Source organism: Anoplolepis gracilipes, chromosome 16 (genome assembly GCF_047496725.1).
Source record: "Anoplolepis gracilipes chromosome 16, ASM4749672v1, whole genome shotgun sequence".
In the NCBI taxonomy this organism is placed as follows: Eukaryota; Metazoa; Arthropoda; class Insecta; order Hymenoptera; family Formicidae; genus Anoplolepis; species Anoplolepis gracilipes.
This window is the reverse complement of record NC_132985.1, coordinates 7,361,581-7,382,876: the sequence shown is the minus strand read 5'-3', so window position 1 is coordinate 7,382,876 and position 21,296 is coordinate 7,361,581. Positions and strand designations below refer to the sequence as shown.

General features: G+C 35.4%; 1 protein-coding gene across 5 annotated transcripts in view; it reads left to right on the top strand.

The window, feature by feature from the left end:
• Positions 1-21,296, top strand: part of Nlg-5 (neuroligin 5) — a 247,402-nt gene that overhangs the window by 48,562 nt on the left and 177,544 nt on the right. The window lies entirely within an intron of this gene.

The window sequence follows — 21,296 nt, the reverse complement described above, 5'->3', positions numbered from 1 at the left end:
AGCACGCTGCGTTAACTTTGCATATTAAAAATTGAAATAATAAATACATTTGCGAGACGTAACGTGTTGCGTGTAGCTCCATGCAACACAATTTATCCGTATTATCCGCTTCAACTTCTCGACGGAGACACCCTAGGAAAGGTTGTCGCACCGGCAGTGACGATGTCGTAAGGGGTGATTCTCGAAGGGCAGAGGGTGAAGAGAAGGAAGGCTCGAGAAGTCGGACGGAAAGGGAGATGGGCATTATTGGAAAAGAGCTTTGCCGCTTTATTACGCGATGTTGAGGACGAGGGCAAACATTTGTAGCGTATGCTCAAATATTTTGCCACCCCGAGTTGCCTCTGCCTTCATCTTCCCAACATCGACCTGCGAGTGCCACCCTCGGGCTGAAATGGACCCCATTACGAGAGGTATAGAGCATTCGCGCGCCCGAGAGACTCTCGAAACGCGTATACCGTGTGGCTTGTGTAATCTGTCGTAACCAGCCGAAGGAAGATTCCCGTTCGTTTGCGAAGACAATGCCTGTTTTATGACGTCCGCGAAAATCACGCTTGGAAAGAACTTTGACTTGAATTCTTTTTTATGACGAGAAATAGAGTCTCTTTTTCTTTTTTTTAAGAAAAAGACGTTGTCGTATTAATACGCGGCAGATCTGTTGGTGAAATTGAGAAATTCTATTCGAGACAAGATAAATGAATAACGTGAGTAGAGATCGAAACGAGATGTGTGGTTTCTGCGATTTATCTCGATCAAAGGTGTTGAGACGACTATTGACTTCGACAGACAATGTACATAAATTCTAAATCGCGACAGCTAGAGAACTGAGAGTGGAGACACCTTTTAACATATATGTGTGTAAATATGTGTATACGAATGACATCAGTGTCAACAATCCTGACAAGAAAAAAATATCGCGAATATAATAGACTTGCTGTCGAGGACTATTTTTTAAAAAAAGATATCAGAGAGTCGACGCAAATATGAAATTGCAAACAGACAAAATAATTTGATCTTTCGAAAATTTATACTTTAATTGAAACGCGAGGATTATTTAATAAATAATTAAAATTTTGCCCAAACAGATGCATGAGTTATTAATTTATCGCGATCAATGCGGCCTGATCGTAAATACTTGCATAGATACCTACCTACTCTAAAATTATTATGATATACATTACATATTTCTAAACTTATAATATATATGTATATTGAAATTTTGCGCATTGAAAAAATAAAAAATCTCGGAAATATAATCAACTTAAATAGAAAACGAGAGTAAACGTGTTGATTTTTTCTGAAGAGTACATGAGCAGCAAATATTTCAAAAACATGATAAAGGTACATATGACGTTGCAAGCTACATCTCATCGAATAACAAAACATGTACCATCAAACAACAGAGAGCTAAATTTAGATTGAAAATTCGTATATATATATATATATATATATATATATATATATATATATATATATATATGAGGCGAAGCGTGGCACAGTAGACAGCGTATCGGTCTACTAAGCCAAAGGTCCCGGGTTCGATCCCCGATAAGAGCAGAAAAATTATATACGCTCGCTCTCCTCTCGGAAGGACGCTTGCAAACCACCGAGAGTAATCTTGCCAAGAACACTTCTCTACAAAAATTAGCCGTTTGGAACCGGCGTTAAAAATTGTAGGTCCCATATACATATTATACGTGTACTATCCGCGTACGCATCATGTATATGAAAAAGAGAAGTCACCACGTCTCTGTCAAGAGACGACGGACTGAGAAGAAGAAGATATATATATATATATACATATATATCTGCTTCTTCCCTCTAAATATATATATATATATGTACATATATATTTAGAGCGATTGTGCGATCGCATTATGGCGGTTGCTACTCTGAGAGAAGACTAGCAGTAAAATCGATATCGCGTGCTCTGTGTGCTGATATTGCTTCTCACGCCAAAAATAGGTGCTTGATAGGTAGTTAATTGTAGCAGACACTCTACTTTAAAAAGCGCGTTTTGAACAGAAATGATTTGACGCTATTAATATTACAAAAAGAAAATAATTACCTCGAATCAATAAGTTTTATAAAAAATATAAGTTATTAATATAATTATTAAACTAAATATGTATAAAGTATCAACTGACAATCGATAATGCTAAAAAATGCTATAAACTATAAATATGTAACTAATAAAAATTATAAATTGCGATAGTCTATTTCGCCGATAGTTTTTGTGCATAATCATTTCCTGTCAAAATTTGAAAAGAACAACATATATACATATATATCCCGAAATTAACCGTAGGATTAATGGGATTTATTAACCTAGACAGTTCATTTATTTTTTTTCACACGTTAATTTAAAAGGAAAAGCACGGAGTGGTTTACGTCATACCATCGCACGCGTTGCTATTTCAACGCAAAGACCACGAAATAAAAGTCGCGCAAGCTAATGAAACTCGTCGGTCGGCGAGTTAATTTGAAATTTTCAAGAAAGTCAGAGCATGTTGCGCCTGACAATGTATCAAGTGTTTATTATAACGTCCTATTTTCTTGCTTCAAAAAGAGGTCAGAGAATAATTAGAAACGGTTGCAACCAGGCGAGTTGTTTTAGAAAGGCGCCTGGCAACTACTTTATCCTTCACACAATGTTGCAAGCGGTTTTTCTCCAAGAGGAACCGTCTAATCGGCAGCTTAATTAACAAACTATTTTAATCAAAGTATTGAAGCATATTGAGAGAATTAAGTCTTGAATATAACTAAAAGTAAACATTGGTTCTTCAAACAACTTTTATTAACTTTGTATTCTTTTCATAAAGACTTAGTTAGTTTTATCAATTAAAATGCAAAATTTTCGTTGAGAAAGTTTTGATTACACAAATTTGTTCAAGAATTAGGTTTTTATTACTGGAAGAGATAATTTTCTTTAGCTTTTACTGCTTGCTCGTATATACGGCTGTTCGTTTTCGCTCTCGCAACATAAAGTATTATATTATCGTCTCGAAGAGTCGCCGACGGGATTACATTAGAGAGTCTTCTTCAAGTATGTATATCATGACGCATGTTACGCTCTCGATTTTCCGACAAGATGAAACACGACAACGCGACGAATTTAACAGATAGGTTATCTCACCTATCGTCGTACGCGTGGCATCTCGACATTTTCCGCGAATTTACGTTTTTCACCGAACCACGGGAAATTAAACGTCGATAGGAATGCCGATTTAGTTCTAGAAACGCCATACTATTGGTATACGAGAAAGCTGTCCCGCCCGCAGTATGTGAGATAACTAAAATCCGACGTTTATTCCCATGTCCACTTCAGGAGGGAGGATATTTGTTTACGATTTCGTTTTACGAAAGCAAACAAACGGAATAAAAATCTTGTTCCGCGCTCGAAACAATCATTTTTCTTTCTCTTTCTCTCGTATAACAAATTTCACGTATATGTCATTGCTTTTTATTATCGTAACATAATTGCATTTTTTATAACAGAATATATTCATTTACATAAATGCATCGAAATACATGATACTGTTATTTAGAAGATTGATCAATTTAAAAATAATGAAATTAATAATAATTTTCAAATATTTATATATATCAAAGATATTTTATTTTAATTAATGTAGTCGAATATCTGAAAATCAATAGGTTTCAGATGAAAATTGTTTGGTTCGAAGAAGAAAAAAGGAGATGTTTGACCTTGAAAAAGAAGAGTCTGATCTTGAGTGCATCATATAAAGTCAATCTAATTTCTTTTTAAAAGAGAACCTGATTTTTTTTTAAATATAAATCGATTCCTCGCAATATTCGACGTAAAAAGTTATGAGATTTGATGGCCAGAAATTGAATAGTTTACAAGATATTTTATATTTTATATTTTAATTAACAAAATTATAGATAAATTAAAATGCCTCGTACAATATTTATTTCCCAATTATCTTACCTCAATACTTTTATCCACAGAATAATGAGAGGATAATTGGTATAAAAAAAAGTTGTTTTTAAGAAAAAATATGCAGCTGCTTTTTCTCCTTCGAACCGAACAGCTCTCGTCTGAAGGATTTTTTTCTGAAACTCCTTAATTTCTAGATATTAATATTCCAGATAATAATATTCGACTATATTAATTAAAATGTATAATAAATATCTTGTATATACGCGGTGGCGAAGAATCTCTCGGCATGATTCAATGCTCGCTGAGAGAGACTCGCGTGTTCGCGCCATTATCGAAAATTCACCGTTTCGATTACGTACGGCCAGCGGATAGCATGCTCAGCACACATAAGTGAAGCGAGGAGACATCTTGCATGGTCGAGCAGCATAGTAGTAGAGTGGCAGTCGACAATTGCACAGTGAGAGATAGCAATTCCAGGCTCGCACCTAACTCGATGACGTGTTCCTTCCGCGATCTCGACTACGGGATAGGAGATGAATTAAAGAAGCGCTGATTTAGCGCGTCCGGCGCACCTCCATTAGCAAAAATTAGCATATGCTCGCCCCGAAACGCGTTATCGCGCGAAATGGAACGGAGCCGGGAATTATTTTCTCTAATCCAATTAGAGGGAGAAAGAGTACAGAAGACAGAGTGGTGGAAGGGAGAGGAGGGAGGCGATAAAAGCTCCTCTCTCTGCAATCGGTCTTCATTAGCACGGCTACGAACTTTTCCTTCGGCTTAGCTGAAATTAAGCTCGCATGCTCGCGCTAATCGCGCGATAACGAATTACCGCGGACGGGCGGAGCCGCGGAATGCGAGGGAGACGATGAGTACATTACCGCGATCGGGCGATCGAAAACCATCGGTGGCATGGAATTGGGGTTGGGTGTTGGACGAAGGAATCCGCTATCACCGGCAGTTTGCGGATTGGAAAAGCGCGGCGAGCTATTAATCCCACCTGCATCGCGTTTTCCGGCCTGGATCACCGGGGATTGGAAAAGGACGGAGCTGTGCGGTAACCCCTGGGTGCTCTCTTGTTCGACATTATCCGAACGGCGTCGTTTGATAGGTTCCAATATGTACTTTCGAGATCCTTTCCGTATGGAACGAGCCTTAACGAAGATCATTCACTCTGTTTATACAGGGAGTATTTGAAGTTTTCCTTAGGGAAGTACCATGCGTCTCTTTTAAACGATCATTTTCTTTTTATTTTCAATCAAGTGTCGAAGTAAAAATTAAAGAAGATACAAACTTTAATAACTAGAGTGACTTTAAATAGTGAATTAAATAACTTAGTCATTGACTTTTTAAATGTATGCCTTTAATGAAATATCACTGTAAAAAATTATTTAAGAATTTTTGACACATTTTTGCCTGTACTTTCCGAGTGTCTTAATCATAAGTCACTTTTCTGAAAATTCAGACGCTCTTTTGAAAATTCGATAGAATATTCAGATAAGTATCTGAACTTTTAGACATTCTTCTGAACTTTTAAAAAAAATAATTTTGATGATTAAAGATGTTTAGCACCTACAATCGGAGCAAAAAGTAGTCGAAATTGACGAATATATACTTTTCTCATATATCTTAATATATGATTATTATAAAGATTGCATAAAATCTTATTATTTATTCATAGCTAGAGTGTAGAAATGTATTTTCCAACTTCTGTTGTTTTTTTTCGAAAAATTTTCGTGTTTCTTAAATTATAATGAGAAACTTTTATCATTGACGGTACCTCGATTTCAACATTACAGAACAAAATTTGAATTATAAAAATAAAAGAATTTACTCGTACAAGGTAATTTAAAATGTCAGAATAAAAATTATAATAGTGAATAATGACAAAATATAGAAGATTTTTAACTATTTCTTTGATAAATTTAATAATTTGTCATTTCTCCGAGAAGAAAGAAATGTGGCAACATGGTAATTTTTCATAAGTTGGTCAAATTGCAAATTGACATATGAGGCCTAGTCGCTTATCGCTTACACGATTGTACATAGAGGCTTCTTCAGATGAAAAGATAGGTTATTTAAAATATCAAAAAAGGCTCATTGTCAGCTGAATACTATGTTGCCACGTTTTCACAATAAATAATATGTCATTTCGGATAATAGGACGAAATTAAGAAAATTATATTCAATATCTTTTGAACTAGTCAGTACTTGACCAAAATTACGTGATCAAATATTTCCTCTATATTTAAACTATACTTTTGTAAATTTTGAATAAATTTCTATTATTATTTCTATCTATTTTAGCTTTTAAATCGACACGATCACAGGTTTTTTATAAGATAGAAAATCTGTAATCGTATCAATTTAAGGGCTAAAAAGGACAGAAATAATTATATTTATACTTATTTATATAAATAATTATATTTATAATTATATTAATACTTTTACTTATAATTAGATCCACAAAATAATTATATTTATAATAATATCGGACGGGTAAATTCATTGCAAATTAAAATCCTTATAACTTTTGATTGTTTCAGTGAATCAACTCTTTTTTTATAAGTCTCTGAACATGTATCAGAACAATCTGTGCAAATTTTATGAAATTCCTATATTTTTAAAAATAGGTACTAAACGTCCTTAAGACAGGTTATCTGATAATGAGATTATTTTCAGATACACCTGAAATCTGAAAATATGAATATTCAGATATACAAATATATCTGAATTTTCAAACAATTTTTGTTATAATGAACAATTTTGTTATAATGAACAATTTTGTTATACATGAACATTTTGGGAAACAGCATCGAAAGCAATCAGATCTGCTAGGATGAGAGTTAAAAAAAATTTCAGTGGAAGCGTAACAACTATGTAAATTGAAAAAATACAATTAATCTCGTTTTTATATCGCATTTCTTCACAGCAATCAGGAGGAACAAAGGACTAGGACGCCCATTTTGCCTCGAATTCTTTCAACCAAGTTGATTTCAAGAAGGCTCGAGTTTCGTCTGATTTCCGCTGAACGAACGCGAGTATTTACACTCCGTAAAAGTGGCCGCCGGTGAAAGAAATTTAATAGGAGAGTTTGCGTTTACTGCTCGTGTGTACAAAGAACAACTTCCAATTTTCATGCACGCTCGCCGTCAAACAATCGCGAAAATCACACATTGTTTGCTGTTACCCTGTTTGCTCGCACGCATGAACAATTCAATCCATGGTCGGGTCAATTTTTAGGGAACTTTCATGTCATCCAGTTTATTGAAATTGTTGAATGAAGCCAATTTCAGTTAAAACGGAAAACGCGTACGGTACTTTATTATTTTTTTTTTTTTTATATCGCCCTCTACCGATCTTAAGTGAAGTAAAACAAAAACCGATCGAGGATCGAGAAACGAGAGAAATGGTTTTCCGTTGGAGGAAAACTTTATTAAGCACGTTGAACGGATCGGTAATGACACCAAGTCAGCTTTTCTCGCGCTACAACGATTACCTATCTACGTGAAGTTTCTCGCAGTTAGATTCCCACACCCTGAACTTCTCTTGTGAGACGTAAAGTTTCCGAAACTTTGTTTGATTTATGCCGACCATGTGCATCGGTCTGTAACTGGGAATATATTATTATCAATTAATCGACACGCTTTACAAGCGTTGAATGTAACAGAAATACGTGAATTCACGATTTAATTAAACGTTACACGGATATCCAACTTGATGAGTGCGCTTGTGTATATTTAGTCAGATGTCTGAGTTAATTTGTCCGCGCGGAAACGCAAAACATATTTGCGTTTATGAACATATGTTTCCTTGGTGCCTTGAATATTTTAAAATATGAATTTTAAATTACTTCTCTCGGTCAAATGCAAAATTTCAATAATCGTTTTCCGCATTAAAATATATATTTCTATGATGAAATTTATTTTACCATATAAAATATTATAAAATATTCCTCCTCTTTTCCTCCGTGAATGAGAAAAATTTTTAGCTAAATCTAAAATACTCTTTTTTACGAAATCGCAATTATACGAGATAAAACGCACAATTCTAACAATAGCGATAAACATTTCAAGTCAAAAAAGTTTTGCGTATCCAGCAGCAAAGTTTTATTTTAAATTAATCGGATAAAATTCTGGCTCGAGTTTGATCGAGTCATTAACACAAGCTCGACTTTGGCATTTTTTGATTAAAACAGAAAAAGTATTTAAAAATCATTTATCGACGCTCATTTCGACATCGACGTGACGAACCTTTTAAAACTTTCCAAAGATGTTTCGTTCATTGCTTTGCATTATCCTCCCGCATAATTTATTATTACTTTGCATAAAATATTTTCCTCTTGCTCTTCTCATTATCATTAATCCGCAATTGATCATTCCATGTGGTTCGAGAATGCGCACACTCGGCGCACGCATTTGATTAACAAAATGAAAACCAAATAACATTTGCATTATTGACTGTCGTATTGCATGATAATAATGCTGGCAGAATATTTGCGGTTAATTTAACCTTTAATTAATTAGGTAAAACAAATAGGGTGTGAGAACGCGAGACATTTGAAATTCTTAAGTTGAAAAGCTTTTATTTTATTCTATCAGCGATATATTAATTTACTTATCAAATAATTTATTAATTTATTCATCAGACAATGCTGCATAAATATTGCAACATATCGTTAATTATATTATACGCCAAATTTTATGAAGAAAACATATGAAAGTGTTTCTCTTTCATTTTAATAAGCTTATATTATAAAGCGGTTTAAAATAAAAGATGTATTTGTTTATATACGTTCTCATATGTTTAAGAGTTGAAAATAACAAAATAATTGACATACATATGTGATTTAGTAAGTTAATATTATTGAAACTATTTGCAATATATAGAAAAATGTTAAAGATTTATTGCCTTTAACGCTATTTAAAACTATGTATTTTTCAAAAATATAATATTTTTAAATTATCTCATTTCCTACGAATAATTTTTAATTTTTTAAGAATAGAAATTAAATAGCTTTGCTAAATTCATGATAACATTACTAACATTAATAATATTGTTTTTCAAAATCACGCAGTACTTGATAACAAACTGTTCTATTTTACATACAACTGCATGTATAATACGCAATATATATAATATATATATGTATGTATGTGTGTGTGTGTGTGTATGCATTTTTGTAATATTATTTTTATTTTAAAAAATTTCAATGTATGTATTGAAAGAAAAATGTTCAGAATTGTAAATTTGATGTTTTTTTAAGTTTGTATAGAAATATAAAAATATACTTACACGTTTATTCATTTCAGGTATATTTTTTATTTTTACTGATCTTGTTTATATTGATTTATATTCAATTATTTTTAATAACTTTTTTTGCAAAAAAAATTCTACGCATTTTCTTTTCATGTATATATGGAAATTTTTTAAATAAAAATAATGTTGCAAAAAATGTGTAATATAACTATATATTTATATTCACAGACTATCTACATATTATATTTAACATATTGTATTTATAATACGTATTATATAGAGGATTCTGAATAAGCACGAAAAATTTTGGAAGATGATTTTTTTGTCTATATATATATATATATATATATATATATATATATATATATATATATATATATATAGATATACATATAAACGTATGAAGAATTCTTCAAAGAGGGAGGTCAAAATTAGGTTTTTATTTTTTTTCTCAAATTTTAGACAAATTAAAAAATGAAAGATAGACATTTTCCACTAGTGAGAAAAATATTAATATATTTTTAATCCTCCCATATTGTTATAAGGAGATGAAACTAGCAATTCTTATTCAATTTTTTATTAGAACTTTTTAACGATCCAAAATGTGATCATCTAAAAATATGCGTTAGAAAGTTTGATTTCTTTAGAAAAAAAAACTTTTTTATTTCTTTTATTTTTTTTTTATTTTAAAATCAATTTTCAAATAAAAAAAATAAAATACATTATTATATACGTCATAGTGTTAAATAGGTTACAATACAAGAGGATTAAAAGAATATTAATAAATATTCTTTTAATTATTTAGAAATACCCTGTATAATATGTAAATAATCTGAATATAAAGGATAGTTATTATATACATTTTTATATACATTTTTCGCAACATTATTCTGATTTAAAATTTCATTTATTGTATTCAGTTTATATATGTTTGTATATACAATTATATACGTACGCAATTATATAGAATGTATAGAAAAAAATACGTATCTTTTATTTTGAGCTGTTTTATAATATCCGATAAAGCCCTTTAAAATCAGAGGCAAACGGTTCTATATATGTTTCTTTATGAGACAAGACTTCGAACATGTAAGAAAGTTAACGAGTCTGTCACCATGGCATTACAGGCGTGTTCGCCTGTCAAGATTCTTCAGATCGCTGTAGGTAAAAGGTTTCTCTTAAAAGTTGACGAAAGCCAGCATCTTGGCAAACAAAATTCCGGACACGGCTGGGAGAAAACTACCCGGACGTTCTCTTAGACGACGGTGCGAGGGGGCACGTAATTTCATAAAGTAGTTAGTAGTTCTGTGTATATGTGTATGTCGTATGTATTACATGTCCGTATGCGTGTGCGCGCGAGCGCGTGTAAGGCTGCATATTTTCTCGCTCGTACAGGGTCTCATCTTTTTTTTCTCCCTCATTCCCTGCATTCCCCTTTCACGGTGCAACGCTCGTCTTGAGAGGCGCATCGGCATGACATCCCACCACCTTCATCCCTCTCCTTTTCTCGCTCCTTCCTCCGCAGTAAAACGGCCAAGGTGATCCGTAAAGCGATAAGTAAGAGCTCGCTTAAAAATGCAGATGCAATTAAGCCGTGATGGCACCCTCTCCCCTAAATATACGCGGGGACATGATATTTTTTATCGCTCTGCCGCACGATGAGCGATTTTACGTAATTAGATGGAGCATGTTACTTTCTCGATTAACTTAATTCACTTTCACGATCAACACCAAGTGGGAATACTCGTCGCGAAACTTGCAGCTAGTAATTTAATAACGTCTTTAACTTAATGACGGCGAAGAAGAAACTTTTACGCATTTTAGACCAGAAAATATCACATATATCAATCTTCTACAATAACTCACACGTTTCCGGTTTACACTATTATATAACACCAAAAGCTCAACAAAAGCTTTTCCTCGGCTGAAGCTAGCTTCCGTTATGGCGACATAATGGCCGCGGCATTACTCTCTCCGACTGGGCGTATGTTTTATTTGGCGACGTCAATGGAGATGATCTGGCTGTTCTGCTTAACGCAAGAACACAAATGCATTTTACAGACAATATATATGGCCGCTGTCGCGTAGCAAAGTCGGATTTCGCGATTTCGCCCCCGACGGGTGCGAGGAAGAGGGGATATAAGAGGGGTAGAGGAAAGATAGTGAACAAAAGTCCGAGGGTGGTTCCCGGGGGGTGGGCGGATGTTGGTTCGGTAGTATTGCTTTGGTTTGCTTTACAATTCAAAAGAGGTCCGCGACTCTTTTTAAGTATTCAGGATGCAGCGTCGTCGTGGGAGTGCGACAGTAAGTGATGGTTTTCGCGACCGCCCCCGTCTTCCGGGACGACTACTGGAGCTACTAGCTCTCACAGTAGAAACCGTACGCGCACTTGAGACGTTCCGTCCAATAAAGTTACGCCCGGAGAGAGAGGAGCAACGCATTAATTGAAATCCATTTATGCATCCCTGTTCCGCGGGGAGAGACTCTTGCCGCACCAATAATTTACCGGTGTTGCCGAGCTCTTCGGAAAATTAGGTAAGCGCGCGTGGAAAATACTGATGTCGTAATAGAAACGAATTGAGATGCGCTGACAGTGGTAGAAACTATACACATTGGTCGATAGAGTTATTATTATTCCTTAAAGTTATTTCATTGTTTAATAGAAAAGAGTACATAATTAGAGTTAGATCATTCTATAAAAAATATTCTTAAACATGTTCGAGAAGTGGTGCTTTGGGTAATTTTTTAAAGAAAAGTTTGTATACAATCCAATGTCCTAAATAGTGTCGTTTTCAAAATACAAGGTGTTAAAGTTTTAAAACTATTGAGGTTAGGCACTCCCACTATCGTATCGTAATACATCTACAATAAACTGCTGATTCTGGCCGATACCATTGTTTCTCGGGTCATCTTAAAACCTTTGTTAGTTTATATTATTCCAATTGAAAATATTGAAGATTTAATAAGCATAATCGCATCATGCAAAAATACACCTGGTATTTTATATTTTTGAATATATTTGTCAATCAATGAGAAGAAGACTAGATTCATGTGTCCATGGCTGGAGATGATCATTTCCAGCAATTCTTATAATTTTGTTTAATTTTACTTTTGTCAAAATATATTTGTCGAAATCTCATATTTTTAATTTTGAACATTTTTTAACTCGAAAACTATACCGTTTAGGACATTATTGTATGTAAACTTTTCTTTCAGAAATTATTCAAGAAATTACTCTCTTCGAAATTTTCATGTTTAGAAACATCCCAAGTAGCGCATATTCGTTTCAAAAACATTTCACACATGTTTCTGCGAAACGTTTTAGAACCGGCTTTTAAAAACGTTTCTGATTGGTTAAAATGTCCACTTAAAAAACGTCATTTTCTAACAAAAAAAAACGTTTAAGAAACTGTCAAAATACGGTTTTTTCCTTTATTTGTGAAAAATTTGTTTATTCACAGATTCAATAAAATAATGCATATATGAATATAATCCATCTATTTTCATCATGTTCTGAATCTCTTGTCGAGATTACATCAGAAGTCAAACTGACAAAAAAGACATAATTTAAATTATACTTTTAGCACCTGTTCTTTTAGGCTTTATATACATGTTATGAAAACTAGAATACGAGTTAAGTCTGAACACGCTACGTAACGGCAAACAAAGGAACACGTATATTATAAAATAGATCTTTTTGTCTTGTCGAAAAGATGATCAAAAAGATATCTTTTCGTCGACTAAAATTAATTATGACTTTTAGAAGACATCTTTTAAAAAATGACTTTTTTGTAGGTAGAAAGATATTCTTTTAGACATCTTTTAGCCCTGTCAGAAAGATAACTTAAAAAGACATCTTTTCGTCATCTTTTAGTTTTCTGTTCTATCTGGGGATCGTCTTAATAAGTACAGTCTTAATAATGTGTATATATATAATTTTGAATTAAAAAATTAATTTTTGTTCTATTTATAGAAACGTAAAAAATACGTTTCTTAAACCATGATTTTAAAAATGTTTCTGTTGAAACGTTTCTTATTGGTACTTGACGGTTAAAAAATATTGGATACGTTTAGAAAACGTTTATAAAACGAAGATGTGCTACCTGGATATCTAGTGTAATATGTATAAACATATAAAGAAATAATATCATTTCAACCCCTACAGCACGATATATTGAATATTGTGGAAATATTGTTTTGCGAGATTGGAATATTACAAGCAAAATTTCTGAAAGTTTGCCACAATATACAATAGATATATCCGCTTCCAACCTATAATGTGCAATATTTCTGTAATGATGCTGATAAATTTCAAATTGTATTGCGTATATAAATTTCTGCAACGTGAATATATACAAGATATTTTAGAATATTTCTTATTTGCATAATACTTATTTATTCGATTTTTACACAGTTAGTTCACTATCTGAATTCCCTGTGTTAGGGTTGTATCAGAAATTAAGCTAATAGAAAAATATATTTAACGTTATTAGTTGTATTTTTTTGTATTTACTCTCTGAAAAGAACTTGAATATAAAATAGATAACGCATGCATACGAGTGCATCACATAGCGATAAACGAACGAACTAGCGAAAGATATGTGATTGCATTATATATATATATATATATATAATGTAGCAGTAATATTTTCCAATATCTCCAATAAAATATTAAATTTATAATATTTGTACAATATTGCTGTAATATTTGTAATATGTCGTAATATTGAAATATTCAATATTTTAGCAATATTCCATGCTGTAGGTGAATATGCTAACTTGAAATAATTTTATCAGTAACGTAAACAACAATAATAGAACGAGGAACTTGCAGAAAGAATGTGACAGGATTAAATAGGAAACGGTGGTCGAATCCTCTAAAGTCTCCAATTACGATCGGTAATAACATCCGGCACCGCGATATAATAGTAAAAAAGAGAGCATTGCCATCGTTGCGACACCAAATCGCGTAACAACGCGCAGTCATTAACAGAGTGCGTCTTGATTACAGAACGAGCATCGGACGGACCCCAGTTATGGCGCTGGTCCCTGATTCTCGGCGGAATAAACGTGAAATTTGACCGCCCGACTATAAAACTCGTTTATATTCCCTCGCGCTCGTCGAGCGCGTGTGCGCGCGCTCGACGAACGGAATTCACGTTGGAAAAGCCAACGGGACCGCGTGGCCACAGTCGCGTCACGTCACAGATAGCGACTGGAAAAGAGCTCGGATGCGCAAGAGAGTTTATTTTCTCGACTCGGGAGAGAGTGACGTGTTTTCTGGTCCTGTTTCGATGCGAGGAAATATTGCGCTCACCTTTGACGTATGATATATTACGCCAGCGATTTATCTTTCTTCCTCTGTGCTCATCTCTCCTTAGTCCGTCATTTCTTGACAGAGAGAGCATGGTGACTTCTCTTTTTTCATATACATGATTGCGTACGCGGATAGTACACGTATATGTATGTGTATACATGTATATGGGACCTACAGTTTTTTTTAACGCCGGTTCCGAACGGCTAATTGTTTGTAGAGAAGTTCTCTTGGCAAGATTACTCTCGGTGGGTTGCCAGCGTTCTTCCGAGAGGAGAGTGAGCGTATATAATTTTTCTGCTCTTACCAGGGATCGAACCCGGGATCTTCGGCTTAATAGACCGATACGCTGTCTACTGTGCCACGCTTCACTGTGCTTATATACGCGACATATTCTCTCTCTCTCTCTCTCTCTCTCTCTCTCTCTCTCTCTCTCTCTCTCCTTCCCTTCTTCTCGCCCGGATGCCATTGGGAAAATGCTCTTCTCCATCTTTGTCTCATCAAAGAGACGTAATATCGCCGAATTGTTCGCACACTGGTGGACAACGGATAATTTCACGAAATTACGCGCCGGATGCTTAATTGCTTTTGCGCGCCATTCGGGAAGCGCCAATCCACGTTGTATTCGGGAGCTTCGTTTTGCTGCTGCTAGATATCTGCTTAACCTGCTTTTACATCGTTTTGCGAAACCCGTTTGGACCTCGATAAACTTCACTGACGGTTGCGGGCATGCTCAAATTTCCATTACGACGGCATTCGGCATCAAATCACTTTCGCGAAAATGCGTTTTTTTTTCCCATTACTCTCTGATAATCAGTGGATTTGCTATCGATGCACTGTATGTACATATTTTGATCTCTTGACGCGTTATCGTTCTATTTTTTTTTTTTTTTTTGCATAAAAAAGTCAGTCAAAGGTTAACATATATACAGTAAAGTTGCATACAAAGTGAAGCTCTTTCGTTTCCTCCATTCCAGGGAAATCCTGTTTTTGAGCGGCTCGTTTCCGGGATGCGACTGTTTAAATAAAAAACTCGACGTCGTACCGCACTACACAAGCGATCACCTCGAGCTTTGAAATAAAAATCAGCCTGCGAAAGTGCGAATCCAGCTCTGCAAAATGTCGCAGCTCAGAAAAGTTGTGACAACGCAAAATAAATTACATTGAAAGCACAACGCACATCTTCTTTTCAACAATGACAGGAGTATTTTTCTTCAAGATCTGTTGTCTCAAATAATATTCAATTTGCTGGCCTTTTATTCAATGTTTGATTATTTTCTAATTTATTATTTATTTGATAAATATCTTGATTAAAATATCAAAAAAATGAACGTTAAATTACTTGTTATATTTATTTCGAACAATAATCTCTATATATTTAAAAAGCTTTTCTAAAACGTTAAAAAATGTGGTATATACAATATATATATATATTATCGACAATGTTAAAGGATTTTTCTGACACTTTGAATCATATATCTATACTAAAACACTTCGACAACACTGTGTAAAACAGTCTCAAAGAAAAATCCAAACAAATGCAATACATTTTCAGCCTCTTTCCTATTTTCGCTTCTCTCATTTTTCTTCATCACTCTGCCCGAACTTGCGAAATAGATTTTGCTATTTTACGTGAAAAATTTGAATAGCAACAAAAAATCTCTTGTACAATTCTCTTAGAATATTTTACGCATCACATTGTTTCGGAACATATTTTAAAAATATTTTTTATTATATTATTTTTTATTATTTCTATATACTATTTACGTACGCACACACATATTTGAAGAATTAATGGATGCTGAAAATTGACACGAGCGCGCGTTGTAAGCGCAAAAGTAATTGCTGCTGCACCGCATTGATAGCGGGCTTTGACAGATCTCGGATTCTTTTGCACTGCCGGCGACAACGTCGCACGACGCATTCGCGATGCGTATTACGGAAGAAAGTTCAATTTAATGCACTAGAGAGCCGACGAGAGCGCGCGCGAGTGGTTACGAAAGCAATTTCAATTTAACTTTTTAATTATAAGTCGACACGACGATAGGTCATCCGCGCGCGTGAGTTTATGCATTTCCGGAACGAATCTGCAGAAACCACCAATCGTCCTCCTCACCGACGTGCTTTTCTAATTTACAGTAAACCAAATTTAATTTGCCGGAATTTTCTCGTGATTTGAACATTTCCGTTGCTTTAATATAGGAATCGTGTTTTCCTTTAAATACTTTGATATTATTTTGCTACGTTCAGTGATACTCAAATACTGATGGCTCTTTAACGATATGGCTTCGAATAATTCGTAAGACTGTTATGAAATAAATTTGGAAAATCAAAATTTTATTTGATAATGGATGTGAATATTCAAATTAAGTAAAATTCACCGGATTGCATATCAAATAAATAAGTTACAAAATAATCGAATGTTGAATAAGACTAATAAATTGAATATTATTTGAGACAACAGAGCTTGAAGAAAAGTACTCCTCTCATTGTTGAAGATGCGTTGTGCTTTCAATGTAATTTGTTTTGCGTTGTCAATTAGAGAAAAAAAGGTATCACATATATAAATCTATGAAAAACATTAAATTCTAATAAATAATAGTTAGGTATGATATGTAAATGATGTTTATATAATTATAATGCTTTGAAAATTCTCACGAATCAAACAAATAGGCACTATTTTACGATCCTCATCGTGATCATCGGCTTGATGATTATCGCGTGATAGATTAGGATTATCTTGTTCGCGCATGCATTGTTATTAAATGGCGAATTTATAAGTCTAATATCGATGTTACCAGCGGCATTAAACTTATAAATCCCGGTGAGTTCGTTCATCGTTCGTAATCTGGATTTATTAATGTCAGGCTTTGAACTGTATCCAAATTGAAAATTGAGAGCGACCGCGATGATAACAAACGCAATCGCTGCTGCAATCGTGATTGCGACGCAACTCCTAGTTGCGTTTCGTAATTTGTACGCGATACTAAGCGCATATGAATAATTTATACGCAAACAGATATCGTTAGCTACTATATATTGACTTAGTTCCTACAATTATACATTGTTACGTATACGTTTGATTAAAATTATTTCTAACATTTATGCACCATGAAATTTTCGTGAAAACACTAGGGAATTGGCTGGGCATTGCACTATAATTTATATTTAAATTTATCTATTATTTAACTGAGATATTATTTACATAAATTTTTTTCTGCTATTAGTAATTATTAATTACTTTTATGATTAATTTTAATTTTATTTATAATTAATCTTGAAAATAATTCAGAATTCTAAACTAAAAATAATTTAAAAAAACGGAAAAGTATTTTATATTTCTAGAAAATATATCTTGCATCTTGCAATTTCTTCAACGATCGTGAAAAATCATCAAACGACGCAATATCGCTGTTCGAAACAGAGTTTTTAATCACGACGGCACTATTGAATCCACAAATGTTTTCAACGGCTTTATAATGTTCTGATATTGGTTGAGAAAAAGCTCGCTGCACATTGATTGAATGGTGAATTAAAATTTTACAGGTAAACGTACGAACGAAAAAACAATGTGCGACCGTTGCGTGCGCAGCTAGTGCATTTGTAATCGCGATCGTTTCACAGGAGCGCGAACGAGCATTGCTGCATAACACACACACACACACGCGCGCGCGCGCGCGTGTATACGTGCCAATTTTGCCACGTTTTGCCCGCATGACATACATACACAACAGACTCTATGATTTTAAGCGCACTTTCGGTGGCGAGAATGCGCGCTTGTCGATTGTACGCGAAACGTGTTTTCGAAATAATTACGCCTCCAGCAATCGGGCAGCAATAAAATTTCAAAAATAGTACACGTTCATCAAGGGATATTAAATTTCTTTAAATTTACATCTCCGAGTATACGCAATATATGTATATATTTTTCTATTTACACGTAGAAATTTTTTTGTTCTTAACTTTAAAGTTACTTTTTGTAACTTCCATTTTCGAAATTTATGATTCAAAAGAGAAGAAAAGAAAACGATATTCATCCATCTATCTTTACGAAAGCTTCACGCGTATAATATCTATAAGAAAATTTACAAGCCGTTCTCCGCACGTGGAGTAACTTGGGAAACTTTCCTTATAGGGTAACCACGTTGAAACAGCTAGCGTTGCACATAAGTGCAATATCCCATCGTGTACTACAACTGGTGAGTCATGCGGAAGTGATTAGATGCAACGAGCATTCGGCGCGGCAATTGTCCATCTGATCGCGTTGTTACGCGACTCGCTTGCCATAACAACAATAAGACACGAAGAGCAAGAGAGAGAGAGAGAGAGAAAGAGAGAGAGGGTGAGAGAGGGAGAGAATCGAATTCTCGCGATAAGACGCTGCATCTCCTAGATGCACCTGTGAGCCGTAACCGGAAACGAGACGCCCGTTCGCCGCCATTCCCGCGCGACGTAGCCCCAGGTCAAACATGCAAAATCCATCCGGGCACGTGAGCCGCATGCGAACGTGCCGCTGCAAACCGAGCTGCACTCTACGTGCCCCGGTAATACGTATAACGAGGACCCATGGCAATATATACACACATGCACACGTTATACAGGTGCGGAAGTTTCATCTACACCGCCACCTGGCTGGCTTATCCTGCTCGCGCCACTCTCTTCCTCTTTCCGGCATCTCCCAGGACTAATACGCGGATTCTACTGATCTCGCTTAACGGCCGCAATACCGAAAGACATCCGGATATTCGGTCAGGCGTGCTATCGCAGGAAGGTACTTGCGCGAGAGTAGGCGTTGGAGGATCGCGGGTTGATTAGCAGATAAGACTGGTTATATTAACGCTTTACGTTCTCCGGCTAAGAACTTGTCGTTTTCAGAGAATGCAATTTACAGCGTTCAGCCAGCTGAATACACGTTTGTTCTTAGTACATACATACAATATGTATGTAAAATATGCGCTTAATATTAATATCGAGATCTATATAGAGTTCACAAGCAGCTGGATAACCTGGGTCGCAGGAGTTCGAATCTCCAAAGATGGCAAAGGCAAGGTAAGCGCAAAGGCTGCTTGATATTCATATTTTGATTATGCAACGACTCGGTTCGACTAGGTTCTACATACGAGAGTTTCGTTCCTTTAGCATCCTCTCTCGCTTTAACCTTTCGCCGGAATTGGGCATCTCTGGTCATCCCGGGGGGCTAATATGCCGATCCTTGCCCCCCCCCCCCCCCACGGTTAATGCTCGCGATACCGCTACGCTGGAGATTTCATCACTTATACACACAAACACGCTACCCTATCATGCGTACAAACACATACACGCACACACATCGAAGCGTGCGACGGATTTACGGTAGATTGCCGTAATCCCGCGAAAAGAATAGGGGGGTTCAACATTCTGTGAGTTTCTTTGTAATCCGTTCATAAGGATTACTGGCGCGCAGGCGGTATTACTGCAACCTACGATTTTGTAGGGAATGACGGTTGTGTAACATCGGAGGGTTGAGTCTCTTTCAATCGCCGCAATTTTTTCCTTCCCTTCCTGTTAACCTACACCACGATAAAACAAGTATAGTAATTCTCACTATCGCTGCGCGTTTATACTTTAATAACGTTTCGGAAATGATCTATTCTGATGATCTGATCGTTCTCTACACGCTTAGCGAAGTGGCCAACTATTAAGACTATGTTTCAAAATAAATACATTTATAATATAATAGCACTCCTTTTCACACCATATTGCATATTGCTCTTCATGAATCGTGATGTAAAATATAATTGTTTTAATTATATATAGCGACATCAACTTGACTGTGTATGTGTAATTCACTACACATGCAAAACTAGAGACCATTTATTTCAAAGCAAGAGTCTCTGGGAATGAGGTCTTTAAGCGATTCATTTTAAAGCTTCATTATAAATATGTATATATACACATAGAGTTAGAGAAAATTCGCGTACTGTATTTCTTAAGTAGCATTGAAAATGGTGTAAATGTTTCTTTCTAATAAAAGACTCAACCAACAGAATTCACAGAGCCTTTGTGAAACAGCAATGAGCAACAAAAGAACGTCGCGTGCGCCAGCTTGAGATCTTAATCCAGATTTAAACGAGGAGGGGAGGGAGAAGAGGCAGAAGGCAGGGGAGTGAGAGAGAAAGAGAGAGAGAGAGAGAGAGAGAGAGAGAGAAGAGGAGGAGGACGCATAAGCTATAATCCAAAACGTAAACTGCGACTAGATGGAAACGTCGCCGTGCATCATAACCAGGAATTGCCCGAGTCTCACTCGCAATTGCCGTACTCCCGCGACTATAAGCCGGTTATAAACTACAGAAATATTTCCAATTGATGCTCTCATGTAAATCTTATCTTAAGACACTGGTCTTGCTCACTCTCTCTCTCTCCCTCTCTCTCTCTCTCTCTCTCTCTCTCTCTCTCTCTCTCTCTCTCTCTCTCTCTCTCTCTCTCTCTCTCTCTCCCTCTCTCCCTCTCTCTCTTTCTCTCTCTCTTTCTCTTTCTCCCCCACTACTCCTCTTTTCTCTCTTCCTTTCTTCGTTTCCTTGTTGAGTATCCGTAAGGATGCTGGTTATATCACGTAGAAAATCCATTCTATTCCATCAGCTCTGGTACGATATCGCCTAACCGTGCAGCAGGTTATAGCGCCCAATCATTTTTAAGAGTCCTATGCCCAAGCATATCCTTTGCCATTCTTGTTGAATCCCAGAATCGAATCCCACTTTCTACCCTTATTGTCAAGGGAGAGGAGAGGGAAGGATGGAAGGGCGGAAAATACTTTCTAGATCGGTGCCCAAATTAAATCCACGGCTA